Source organism: Carassius gibelio, chromosome B14 (genome assembly GCF_023724105.1).
Source record: "Carassius gibelio isolate Cgi1373 ecotype wild population from Czech Republic chromosome B14, carGib1.2-hapl.c, whole genome shotgun sequence".
Classification (NCBI taxonomy): Eukaryota; Metazoa; Chordata; class Actinopteri; order Cypriniformes; family Cyprinidae; genus Carassius; species Carassius gibelio.
In genome coordinates, this window is record NC_068409.1 from 4050677 (window position 1) to 4062099 (window position 11423).

Here is an 11423-nt window from a genome sequence, read left to right on the forward strand (position 1 = left end):
GAACATCCTGAAACCAGGTGACCAAGTGAGAGTACAACCAACACAGTCACAAAAGATTTGGCAGAAAGCAACAGTTCTGGAACCAGTCAACAACCGATCATACAGGGTTAAACTGGACAGTGGTGGTGTTCTAAGGAGAAACAGAAGGTACCTCAGACACACAGGCCATCAAGATCAGGTCACGAAACAAGAACAGTTTGCTGAGAACAACAGACAAATGGAGCATTTTGTTCTGCCAAGTGGGGATACAAAACCTACGGTCACTACCAGAGCAGGTCGGATTAGTGTCAAACCAGAGTATTTGAAGGACTATGTTACATAATTAAACATTTACTGATTCGTATACCCTCTCTTTTTATTTTTGAGAAAAAAAAAAAAACCTGACATGTTCTGCAGGCTGAAAAAAAAAAAAAAAAGCATGAGACTAAATTAGAGAGAAAAATAAGATATTTTGAAATGTTCAGACAGACACCATGTTCAGATGTAAAGATAAATATGCATTGTTGCAAATGTGAAAAAAAAAGAAAAAAAAAAGGAAGGATGTAACAATGTGATTGTTATTTGACTCGTGTTGCAGCACGGACCTTTTTGTATGTTGCACTTGAGGAAATGAATGCTGTTCAGTAAAAGCATAGTCACGGGCAACTGGCAGTGGTCTGAGTTATTTATTCACTCTAGAGTAAGAATAAGAGTGAAACAGTACTCATACGTAAATAGACTTTACGGTAGTAGTCTGTTAACCAGAAATACAGTTTATTTCTGTAATCACACTGTTAAATGATTTCACAGTCTAATACAGTAAAAAAAAATGCAGCATATATCTATGATTTATTTGAAAACTAAAATAATATTGTTTAGGTTGTTACTTTAACTTATAACATCTACTGTGCCTGTCTACAGTAAACTGTGAGAAGTTAAAGTAACAACCTAAACAATATTATTTTAGTTTTCAAATAAATCATAGATATATGCTGCATTTTTTTACTGTATTAGAAATAATCCTAAATTTAGCTGTTTCTTAAAATTCTTCATTGATATTTAAATACATTAAATACATTGATAATCAAATACCTTTATTTCAAAGAGCAATGCCAATGTCAACATGAATAAAAAAAAATAAATAAAAAAAAAAATGGAAAGAAAAAGAAAAAATTTCCTCACAAGTCAACTTAAAATATGTATATATGTATATATACATATATGCAATATATTCTCTGCTGTCTGTAAAAATATACTTTCATAATAACATTTGAACATATGCATAATTGGCAACATTTTGAAAACATACTTAAGAACATTTTGAAAATGGCCATTTTGAAACTAGAACATTTTAGCAGGATGAATCAAAAATATGCATCAATAAATACATTTAAAAATGAAACAGTAAGGTAGGCAACTGTGCCACTGCAAGCTAGACTTGCAGGTTACCTCTTAAAATTGTCCTATGAGGCTTGTGTTTTTACATCTTATTTGTTGATCCAGGAGAGATGACCATCACTTTGATAGTTGCTGTTCCTCTGTGCAGCATTATTCCAGTACTTCCACTGTCATAAAACAAAAAATATTCATAATGATAAATAAACTATACAATCAGGAATGTACAACATACACTCCAAGCTAATGCTTATAAATTTTATAATAACAGTTCTCTTGTGGCTTAATCCGTGTGTGTATGTGTGTGTGTGTTTGTGTAGATGTGTTTGTGTGTGCGTGTGCGTGTGTATTGAGGCTTGAAATGCAAATTTTATGCAAAAAAATACAAACACATTAATTTAATTGTATATATCCATATAATGATGACAGGGAATGAAGGGGTTTACCTTTGAATGAATTCCAGAGTTGCAGGCTGCCTCTTATTGATACTGAAGGTTGAAAATGTAGTAGATTGCAAACATATCAACAAGTCCTGTTGCAAATGTTGGTGTGATGCCCTCAGAGATTACAAGGCCCTCAAAGGTGATCACCCAACCCATAATTGTGATTTGCCCTGTTGCACCTGAAAGTCATAGCAACATGGGAATAATTGTTGCCTTGTGTAAACATTTGTAAACTCAAGATCAATGGGCGATATGATATACAATTTGTCTATCAATGAATATAAATTAAATGTATATTACCAGGCAGTATCAGGCGAGGACTTGCAGGAAGACTGAGAGTTGTCTTAACGTCAGCTGCAGTGGCAGACACCTGAAGGGAACAAGTACATTATCTTTATCATAATAAGATTTTTAAGAAGAATATTTATATAAAGAACAATAATTAGTAAACACTAGAGGAGAGTAACCTAGAGATGAAAGAAGTAGGCTTCTGAAGTACCTACAATCAAACTGCTAAATAGTTTTGGCATAAAAAATTTAAAGGGTAACAATTTTATTTTTACAGGTCTTGGGGAGTTCTACTGCAGACGTCTAAACGTAGTATGAACCCTTTTGTGGCTCTAGAGGAAACTGCACATAATATGATAAATTGCTTCCAGTGATATCACTCAGTGGTCAAGTTGCATTGTGGATAATGTAGGCATCTGGTTTTGAAAAGGAAGAAGAATATTTGGAATAAAAAAAGTTAAAACTTGTGTTTCTGCTGTATTGATTTGATCATTTGCTTTTAAAAATTTCAACAGTGTCATAGTAGGGCAAAGAAGACAAGTGCAATACTTTTTAAAACCTTGCACCTACTTTACCCATAATGCAATTTAGTAACTGGCTGACAACATGGAGGTAATTTATCAGCTTACACGCAGCTTCCTGTGAGCTACAAAATAATTTACACTTCCATTTTCACAAATGTAGTAGTATTCCCCAAAACGCACTTAAAGGTTAAATTAGGTGTATTTTTATGAATTCTCATGTGCCGTACTGTATGTCACTATTATGGCACAGTTATGACAACAGATCTGACGGGAACATTTTGTTATTGCCCAATGGCAAATTCCTTGTAGACTGAAAATCTACAAACATGTATTAGTCTTGATTACGGCTGCTGGCTGATTTTTAGTTACACCGTATCAGTGATCATGCAGAAAAGTTTAACCTTAACCGAGTTGCAATGTTAAGATAGTGAAAGAAAAGCTAACATTACCAAAATTAAATAAAATACCACCCAAAAGTAATATGGTTTTGGCTATTCAAATCTAAGCCTCACTGTTAAATGACATGTTCAAATCCCTAGCAAGACAAGCTACTATAAGTTTGATATCAAGCATTCTTGGCAATATGAATAAGATTTGAATTACCGTTTAATTTGTAGTTGCAAGACCAGATGGTTGTTGATGAAGAACACTCAACGATGTGCAGCACGTCATCTAAATTGTGTATCCTGTTCTGGACAATCTCCTATCCAAATGATGGTTCCCGAAGTCCCTCCAGGAGTTAATGGCAAATTATTTCTGTATTTCTTAAAGTTGACCAAAAGCAGTAGCCTCAATTTAAATATATTAACGTTGTAACAAGCTTCTGACCATGCTCCAAATTCCCCAGTCAATACGCAGTTTCAAAAAAATACTGTATTGTACTGTAATTTAAAACATCAGCATACTGTTTAGGGCCTCTGTCTTGTTGTTCCGGTTTAAGGAGCCCACAATGCATTGCGAACTACAGTACTAAACTGTTTAACATGAAAACAGTATTTTAGTGTTGAAAATCAGCTGTAAATTTACAGCAATTGCTTACAGTGTAGAACTATTAGAGAGATACAACCACGATTAGATGATAAGAGCAGGTCATTTTTAACTCTAAGGAGAGCATTCTCAGTACTATGATACAGTCTAAATCCTGACTGGAAATCCTCACAGATACCATTCTATCTCTAAGAAGGAATGTAATCTTGGACAGAAAAGAGAGATTCAAGATAATTAACTAGTTCTTTGTGGTCAAGTTGTGTTTTTTTTTTTTTTTTTTTTTTTGATGAGAGCCTTAATAACAGACAGTTTGAAGGTTTTGGGGACATATCCTAATGACAACGAGGAATTAATAATAGTCAGAAGAGGATCTATGACTTCTGAAAGCACCTCTTTTAGGAGCTTAGATGGTATAGCGTCTAACATACATGTTGTTGGTTTAGATGATTTAACAAGTTTATACAATTCTTCCTCTCCTATAGTAGAGAATGGGTGGAAATGTTCCTCATGGTGTCTATAGTGCACTGTCTGATGCGATACTTTAGCTGATGGCTGAATGGTTACAATTTTATCTCTAATAGTATCGATTTTAGAAGTAAAGTAGTTCATAAAGTCATTACTGCTGTGATGTTGGGAAATGTCAACACTTGTTGAGGCTTTATTTTTCGTTAATTTAGCCACTGTATTGAATAAATACCTGGGGTTATGTTTGTTGTCTTCTAAAAGAGAAGAAAAGTAATCAGATCTAGCAGTTTTTAATGCTTTTCTGTAGGATAGGTTACTTTCCCGCCAACCAATACTAAATACCTCAAGTTTTGTTTTCCTCCAGCTGCGCTCCATTTTTCGGGCTGCTCTCTTTAGGGTGTGAGTATGCTCATTATACCATGGTGTCAGACTGGTTTCCTTAACCTTCCTTAAGCGTAAAGGAGCAACTTTACGCTCAGAGAAAAATTGCGTAAAAATGCTTAAGGGTCAAAGGCGGAAAACCATACTGGATGGCCGTGATCTTCAGGCCCATAGTAAGCACTGCATCACATACAGGAAATGCTTCTGTAATGGAAATCACAACATGGGCTCAGGAATACTTCCAGAAAACATTGTTGATCCATGATCCAGAAGCTTATGGCGTTTTCTCTGGGCCAAAGCTTATTTAAAATGTACTGTGGAAAAGTGGAAAACTGTTCTGTGGTCAGACGAATCAAAGTTCTTTTTGGAAAACTGGGTCACCATGTCATCCGGACTAAAGAGGACAAGGACAACCCAAGATGTTATCAATGCTCAGTTCAGAAGCCTGCATCTCTGATGGTATGGGGTTGCATAAGTGCGTGAAGCATGGGCAGCTTACACATCTGGAAAAGGCACCATCAACGCTGCAATGGGGACCATTGTGAGATTGTTAGAGTTTTTGTCTCAAGAGACAAGTTTGAGAAGCAGGAGACTCAAGCAAAAATTTCCATTCGATCTTAAAGTAACCCAATTTCTGTCTAGGAGAAGTATTTGAGATGTTAAAGAGATCTCGCTTTTGATTTTTCTTTCCTATGGGAGTGCCATTTCACAACAATAATTCTCAAAATGTTCTATCCCTCCTAGAGGAATCACTCAATTAAATATAATGTTAATACATTTTAATTTAATCCTTGAGTAAGTTTTTTTTTTCTTTTTTCATTTAAGTAAATTAAATTTATGTAACTTTTGTTACAATACATTTTGATTTAATTTTTTTTGTGTTTCATACACCTGTATGTACACACAGTGCAATGTTAATGTTCAAACTGTATATTTACAATGTTAAAGTGGCTGACAACAATAAATATTCTTATTAGGAATAAACCGGCATTATTTTTTTATTTATTATTTACTTCACCTGAATAGTACTACTCTGCTGAAATTTAATGTTGGTCATTATGGTGGTAATTAGAGAGCCAAATATTTTCTGAACTGATACTTGGTATAAAAAGTGAGAACCACTGTTTTAAAGGAATGGTATAACATGTAATTCTTTTTACTGAAATAACTTTTCAGTAAACCACTTCTTCTTTCCCCTTGTAGAGTCATCAACAATCCAGCTTATTATTGGCACATTGGTAAGAAAATGTTCATCTGCTACATAGCACTGTCACCTCTGGTAGAGATTCACTGACCTTTTGTGTTAGGTTGTGAATTTACTTAGTCTAATAAAAATGTACTTCATTTGATTTGACTTGTTTTACTACACTGTATAGTTAGTGTTCTGATTAAAACAGTGTAAATGGGGGCTCTGACACTGCTTGTGAATAATTTGTTCATATTGTAAACTTTCATTTAAATACATTAAATAAGTGTTTAATGAATAGTGTTGTGCACTTTGTTTCCACCCCAACTTGTTATTGAACTGTAAAGTGAAAATATTGTGTCATTCAGTTTTCAGTTAAAAATATTTCACAATATCAAAGTTGATATTTTATGAGGATTTATTTTTGGTTATTTTGTTTTTGTTTATACAAGACAGTACAGAAAGCGCACAAGTAGGAGAGAGTGGAGGGGACGGCATCAGAATGGACCTAGAGCTGAGACACGTTCGAGGATCACCAGAAGCACAACCACACTATATGCACGAAGCTGTTGGTTCTAACATTTTAGGACCCCCCTCAGTAGAAATCACAATCCACATTCCCAGAGGTAAAAAAAAAAAAAAATGCTGGGCCCTTGGAATTGTTCTAACCTCCCTTCTCCTTACGGCGCCCATGGTTGCAGGTTCCATTCTCGAACTGTTCACTGAACATTTTCACTGAACAAATGTACAAATCTCTTGTAATGAGACACATTAGTAAAACTATAATAGAAACTATAGTTTTCCACCAAAATAAAAGATCAACTGGTTTCAGTCATAAAAGTTTAAGGGTTTCTCATGTAAGTGCAGTGCAAAATATGCATATTTTACAAAAACCATTAAATATTATTGTATTTGGATTGTTCTTCTAAAGATTTTTAACAATACATCCATGGACAATCACTGCAAGCTAAAGTTTGGACAGGCTTTAAAAACTGCCAGGGCCGAGCATATCCACAATGATGATTCTTCTGCACAATCTGACTTCGCTGCAGCCTGGAATTTAACTGCTGGTTTCATCTGGCCAGAGGAGAACTGGCCCCCCGACTGAGCCTGGTTTCTCAAAAGGTTTCATCTCCATTCTGCGTTCTGTTCCCTTGCCACTGTCACCATGGTTGTGCTACAGGTCTTTCAGGCCAAACTCCTCCAGGCCATGGATGAGTCAGGACCAGCATCTCACACTCCTATAGGCAGTTTTCCGTTTTCTGAGGGGATCCAGGAGGCTCCGTCCACCCCGAACCCTCACATGGAACTGACCCACATCCTGAGAGCCTTAAAAGGGCTCCCCCTTTAAGCCACTACCAGTCTGCAAAGATAGAAATACTGTCACTGAAATTCACTCTGCGGCGACTAGTAGGTGACTTGCAGGCAGTCTTGATAAACCTTGCCTGTCTTGAGTTTGGGCCCAACAACTCCCAAGTTTTTCTTAAAGCCAAGACGTGGGTACAGTATGTCCCTAAAGCGCTCTACATGATTGTGTAATCATTGACTTGGTTGCAAATAAATGCACAGACACTATTTAAACTTAACAGAGATGACATCACTGAATTTAATAATTAACTGCCATTAACTGTCATTTTGCATTATTGACACAATGTTTTTCTAATGAATGTTGTACAGTTGCTTTGACACAAAGTATTTTGTTTAAAGTGCTATATAAATAAAGGTGACTTGACTTGACTACATGCTGTGGAGCTTGACCCTCTCTGCCCAGTTAGGGCATTAAGAATTTACATCGAACGTTCCACCACCTTCAGGCAGTCGGAACAACTCGTATGCTTTAGTGGCCGCATCAAAGGGACCCAAAGTATAGGATCTCTTGATGATTAGTTGATACTATTACACTAGCTTACTGTTCCCTGGGCCTTCAGCGTCCCATAGGAGTGAGAGCCAGGGGCGAAAATCTCATCAAAATGTTGGGGGGGACAATAAACATAACATTTCTCACGAGCAAGTTTTGAAGGGGACACCAAATAAAACAGGCTAAATTGTACTTAAGGATATGTGTACAGAGAGGAAAGTCTTACTATTGCATGGAGACAGAGACAATTTATAATGGAGACCATTCCATTATCCTTCTTCTCAAAGTTTCTTTCCAGTTCAAAGAAAAAGCTGACTAAATTGCCCACAACATTCTTCAAAATAATATTTTTTGTTGTTGCAATGTTTGTGAAGTTGTTTACACAATCAAGCCACCAAAATACAATGGAATTTGAACTTAACTTCAACTTTTATTTATTTATATAGCACATTTAATAGTAATGTTGTTGCTTCACAGTTAGAATTAAAACATGAATATGAAAACATTTGCCATGCCTAGCAAAATGAAGGCATACACACTCTTAGACATACACCCTCACACAACTGTATAGTGAGATCGGTATAGACGTGAAAGAGAGGGAAAAAAACCAAAAATGATACCCCCTGAGGAACAGTTACACTCATTCTCTACTACAGGAGAGGAAGAATTGTATAAAATTGTTAAATCATCAATCATCTAAACCAACAACATGTATGTTAGACCCTGTACCATCTAAGCTCCTAAAACAGGTGCTTCCAGAAGTCATAGATCCTCTTCTGACTATTATTAATTCCTCATTATCATTAGGATATGTCCCTAAAACCTTCAAACTGGCTGTTATTAAGCCTCTTATCAAAAAACCACAACTTGGCCCCAAAGAACTAGTTAATTATAGACCAATCTCGAATCTCCCTTTTCTGTCCAAGATACTAGAAAAGGTGGTATCCAAATAATTATATTCCTTCTTAGAGGAAAATGGTATATGTGAGGATTTCCAGTCAGGATTTAGACCCTATCATGGTACTGAGACTGCTCTCCTTAGAGTTACAAATGATCTGCTCTTATCATCTGATCATGGGTGTATCTCTCTATTAGTTTTATTGGATCTTAGTGCTGCGTTTGACACAATTGACCACAACATACTTTTGCATAGACTTGAACACTTTGTTGGCATCAGTGGAAGTGCATTAGCATGGTTTAAATCGTACTTATATGACCATCATCAGTACGTAGCAGTGAATGAAGATGCATCATATCGATCACAAGTTGAACTGGCTCCCTATCAAACATCGTATAGATTTTAAAATATTGCTTATTACTTATAAAGCCCTGAATGGTTTAGCACCTCAGTATTTGAATGAGCTTCTTTTACATTATAATCCTCTACGTCTGCTACGTTCCCAAAACTCAGGCAATTTGATAATACCTAGAATATCAAAATCAACTGCGGGTGGAAGATCATTTTCCTATTTGGCGCCTAAACTCTGGAATAACCTCCCTATCACTGTTCGGGAGGCAGACACACTCTTGCAATTTAAATCTAGATTAAAGACCTTTCTCTTTAACCTGGCATACACATAAAATACTAATATGCTTTTAATATCCAAATCCGTTAAAGGATTTTTAGGCTGCATTAATTAGGTAAACTGGAACCGGAAACACTTCCCATAACACCCTGTGTACTTGCTACATAATTAGAAGAATGGCATCTACGCTGATATTTATCTGTTTCTCTCGTTCCGAGGTCACCGTGGCCACCAGATCCAGTCTCTGTCCAGATCAGAGGGTCACTGCAGTCACCCGGATCCAGTACGTATCCAGACCAGATAGTGGATCAGCACCTAGAAAGGACCTCTGTTGCCCTGAAAGACAGCGGAGACCAGGACAACTAGAGCCCCAGATACAGATCCCCTGTAAAGACCTTGTCTCAGAGGACCACCAGGACAAGACCACAGGAAACAGATGATTCTTCTGCACAATCTGACTTTGCTGCAGCCTGGAATTGAACTACTGGTTTCGTCTGGTCAGAGGAGAACTGGCCCCCCAACTGAGCCTGGTTTCTCCCAAGGTTTTTTTCTCCATTCTGTCACCGATGGAGTTTCGGTTCCTTGCCGCTGTCGCCTCTAGCTTGCTTAGTTGGGGTCACTTTATCTACAGCGATATCATTGACTTGCAAATAAATGCACAGACACTAGTTAACTGAACAGAGATGATATAACTGAATTCAATGATGAACTGCCTTTAACTTTCATTTTGCATTATTGACACACTGTTTTCCTAATGAATGTTGTTCAGTTGCTTTGACACAATGTATTTTGTTTAAAGCGCTATATAAATAAAAGGTGACTTTGACTTTGGATGGTGTTTACTTATTGAATGAATCAGCTTTTTGAATGAATCTATTGCATAAATGATTCAGTGATTCACTCATTAACACAGTCAAATGCTTTGTTTCTGAATGAATCAGCCATTTGAATGAATGTGTTGAATCTCAACGACTCACTCATTAACATTCACTTGCTGTCACCTACTGGCTTTTTAATTTCACATTTGACCATTTTTTTTTTAATTTTAAAATGATTTCAAATATCAGTTTCAACGTTTATGTTAAAAACAAAACACGAGGCCTTTTTATACATCTGAATCTGCAGTTTAAATGCATCCATGTCCCCTGTGAGATACACAAACTGTGTAAATACATGCTATTTCAGATGCAGATTCCAAAAAAATGTTTTCGTATACGGTGGAATGAAAGACACTAAGTAACGGAAGAAGTGCTTCTTATTCTTACCCAACAAAATATGAAATGGAAGAAATAGTTGAAACTGAACACAATCTTGCTACTCAAGTATGTATGAACTTATATAATGTGACGCGTGTCCTGAGCTCTCATCAGCGTCGCCCTGGAAACCAAGGAGGAACACCCGCACGCACTAAGCACGGGCTGGCCAGCCACAGCTGAGCCTCATCAAGCTCATCAGCTACAAAAGCTGCCGCGTCTCACACACACTGGCTGGAAGCCGCAGATGAAAGTAAAAGGTAATGGACGACCCTTCCAAGCCCAGCTGGATTCAGGCAGCGCCATGTCCCCGCGCATCGTGTCACCATCTTGGCCAACCCAGGCACCTGGCCCTAGAAGTGGGAGTCGTGAGGGACCTCCCTGTCCCCATTCTGCTCGGGAGAGACTGGCCGGGGTTCGACCAGCTGCTCGCCGCCGCCATTCAGCCTGCCAGCCTGTGATGCTGAAATTAGGGCTGATAGAACCATCACGCAGCCCATGGTCTAGACCCATCGTCATGGTCCCAAAACCTGACTGCACCCTCCGCTTTTGTAATGACTTTCGATGCTTCAACGAAGTCTCGGAGTTTGACGGCTATCTGATGCTGTGGGTGGATGAGTTATTGGATCGCTTGGATAGAGCTCAGTTCATCTCCACCCTAGACCTCACCAAGGGGTACTGGAATGAACCATTGACAGAAGAGGCCAAGCCAAAAACTGCGTTCTCAACCCCCAGTGGCCACTGGCAGTACCGGGTTCTCCCCTTCGGCCTCCATGGGGCCCTAACTAATGATGGATATCCTGTTGAGGCCCCACCAATCCTACGCGGCTGCTAACTTGGACGGCGTCATTGTGCACTCGGAGAGCTGGGAGGACCACAGGGTGCTGGTGGAGCTACGCTGGGCTGGACTGACCGCCAAACCCCGGAAATGTCATCTGACCCTCTTTGAAGGCTCCCCAAAAGCCACTGCGTCACACACACTGGTTAGACATGAAGAATACCGCGATAACTAATAGTCTTCCTTTCTTCCAGACAGCAGTGTGTGACCAGCCAGCTCCAGCGTGTGAGCACAGCACGGACACCCAGCACTGGAAAGCACAGAGTACGGATGGCGGAGCACCAAGCACCAGCGCACCTC

The 11423-nt window shown here is 38.2% G+C and overlaps 1 long non-coding RNA gene across 1 annotated transcript; it reads right to left on the bottom strand.

Moving 5' to 3' along the window:
• Window positions 1-1169: 1169 nt before the first annotated feature.
• Window positions 1170-3840, bottom strand: LOC127971041 (uncharacterized). Its single transcript, XR_008156728.1, has 4 exons — window positions 3233-3840; window positions 2118-2187; window positions 1821-1996; window positions 1170-1544 (listed from the first exon to the last, which is right to left on the bottom strand). It is a non-coding gene; the product is annotated as an uncharacterized LOC127971041 (long non-coding RNA).
• Window positions 3841-11423: the final 7583 nt, after the last annotated feature.